Source organism: Lynx rufus, unplaced genomic scaffold (assembly GCF_022079265.1).
Source record: "Lynx rufus isolate CCGP_SWC_20201006 ecotype Redwood Valley unplaced genomic scaffold, mLynRuf1.p SCAF_8, whole genome shotgun sequence".
In the NCBI taxonomy this organism is placed as follows: domain Eukaryota; kingdom Metazoa; phylum Chordata; class Mammalia; order Carnivora; family Felidae; genus Lynx; species Lynx rufus.
Window position 1 is genome coordinate 27,356,123 of NW_025814896.1, and position 2,662 is coordinate 27,358,784.

At 43.4% G+C, this 2,662-nt stretch overlaps 1 pseudogene; it reads right to left on the reverse strand.

Annotated features, from left to right (window-relative positions):
* Positions 1–418: 418 nt before the first annotated feature.
* On the reverse strand, positions 419–1,926 carry LOC124503863 (E3 ubiquitin-protein ligase RNF14-like; annotated as a pseudogene).
* Positions 1,927–2,662: the final 736 nt, after the last annotated feature.

Here is a 2,662-nt window from a genome sequence, read left to right on the forward strand (position 1 = left end):
TATGAACATGCCTAAATAAGTAATACCATATGAAAATATAAACCTTGTTCTTCCATATCTTTTATTTATTTTTTAAAAAAAAAATTTTTAACGTTTATTTATTTTTGAGACAGAGAGAGACACAGCATGAACGGGGGAGGGATAGAGAGAGAGGGAGACACAGAGTCGGAAGCAAGCTCCAGGCTCTGAGCCACCAGCCCAGAGCCCGATGCGGGGCTCGAACTCGCAGACCACGAGATCGTGACCTGAGCCGAAGTCGGACGCTTAACCAACTGAGCCACCCAGGCGCCCCCTTCCATATCTTTTACATAGGAAGAGTGAATGAATGGCCCCCTAAAACTTCTACGAAGTTACTTTGCGTATTTAATAAAACTAAGCTAAACTATTCCACTTTCACATCTTGTGCAGTAGGAGGTAACTAGTCTTCAATCTCATCTTCCCAAATATCTCCATTAACATCCACAGCCTGTGTTAACTGTTACAACCAGTTAAGACATGGGGAATCAGGATCAGTGAAGTGTTCATAAGGGCCTGCTCTAGAGAAAGAACTCAACCCAACAGAAACATTGCATCCAAGCCATCTTGTTATATCCATCTAATTTCTCCATGGGAGTCTCACAACACGGGCAGGTTTCTTAATTCTTTTCTCGTCACTTCTTACTTTCCATCTCTTCCAGTGCCTTCTTACCACACCTCTGTTCCAAAAGTCTTTTACTGGCCTCGCCTGCTTGCAAGTACTCATTTCATAAAACTTAATTTTTCTGCAGTCACCTTATGTTGAGAGATCCCATATGGTAGCGTCAGCCTGAACAAGGTACAGAAAGCAAAGTTGCAGCCAGGGAAGATGTCCATTGTGCAGCCAAGCTCCCACATTTCAGGTAGCTGGCAACATGACATCACATCTGCCATCGAGTCCGCGGTGGCTGGAGGGGAGGGCGATCATAACGGGAAAATAACTCTGCTTCTACTAGTTCTTTGACCGGACCCAGAGTGGCCACCAAAGGGCACCTGGGTCCTGGGCAGTTGAGGCATTGAACTTAGCCATCTCTGATCTGGATTTCAAAGTAGTCTTTCGGACAGCCTTTGAAGTACGCATGCCTGCACTTCCAAAAGTACATGCATTCACTCATTCACCACCCACCTTCTCACACAAACAGATATTGCACAGGAACAAGTTACCATTAAAGCATTTTATCTGCTGAGCTTGATCCAAGTCCAAGATTTCCTGGCTCAGACTCAACCATAATTCCACATCCTGTGTGGGGCTCTCACCCACAACTTCCTCTTGTTTATATCAGGTCTGGCAGGTCCTCCAAAGAGGCTTGAGCTATCCTCTGCACTTTTTTCTGAGAACCCATCTTGATTGAGGTAAAAAGGAGAGACAATATTCAGCTAGGGTCTCTTCCTTAAGAAGTTGCATCTGGGCAGGGTGCCTGGGGGGCTCAGTGGGTGAAGCCTCGGATTTCCGCTCGGGTCATGATCTCATGATTCCTGAGTTTGAGCCCCGCGTCCTCTGTGTGGACAGTTCGGAGCCTAGAGCCTTCCTCGGATTCTGTGTCTCCCTCTCTCTGCCCTCCCCCCGCTCGCCCTCTGTCTCTGTCTCTGTCTCTCCCTCAAAAATAAACAAACATTAAAAAAAAAGAAAAGAAGAAAGAAAGAAATTCCGTCCAGGCAAACAGGACCACGCTGTCATGGTGTTCTTACAGCAGGTTGTCTAAGTGTTTGCAGAAGCAAATAGCGCTCAAAAATGCCTTCAGATTTTGTGAAAAGTCTAAATAGATCCTGGTGTCTCCACCTTGGAGGGATTCTTGGTTTTTTTTTTGTTTGTTTGTTTGTTTGTTTGTTTTTTGCAAATGCATCTCCGTCATAAATACTCACCAGGGCCAGCAATTCATCCTCCTCAGCTTCTAGGTTTTCTGACTACATTTACATCCAAGAAGCTGAGGACAATATGACACTACAGCCTGTGTTTCATTCCACTTTTGAAAGTGGTTCTTTTGGAAGGAGGAGAACTCTTGAAAAACAGTAGGTGTTCATTTATTGCTAGCAATCGTCATCATTATCCTTATTATCCTCACAACAGTCCTGGGAGGTAGGCGCTCATTCTTATCTCCATGCCTTTGCAGAAAATGAAGAAGTATCTAGAAGTAAATTAGTAGAATTAACAGGAAAGCTTAATAACTTTTCTTGCTACAAGATCAACCACAATTGGCGAGTGAAGGAAGAGTATACAGTAGAAACCAAGGGTAGAATGGTAGTTACCAGGGTTCTGAGGGCAGGTGAGGGGAAATGGAGAGACGGTGGTCCAAAGGTATAAACTCCCAGTCATGAGATGAATAAGTTCCGGACATCTAATGTACAACATGGTGACTAAAGTTAACAATACAGTATCGTATACGTGACGTGAAAGTTACTAGGGGAGTAGATCTTAAATGTTACCCCACAGAAAAAGGGTAACTATGTGACAGGATGGAGGCATTAGCTAATGCTACAGTGGTAATCATTCCGCAATATATAAGAGTATCAAATCATCGTCTTCTACACCTCAGACTTACACAATGTTGTACATCAATTGTATCTCAATAAAGCTGGGGAAAAAGTCATTAGGACTACTCAAGGTATTTTCTCCCTTTCTGAGAAAAGTTATTTAAATTTTTTTTTT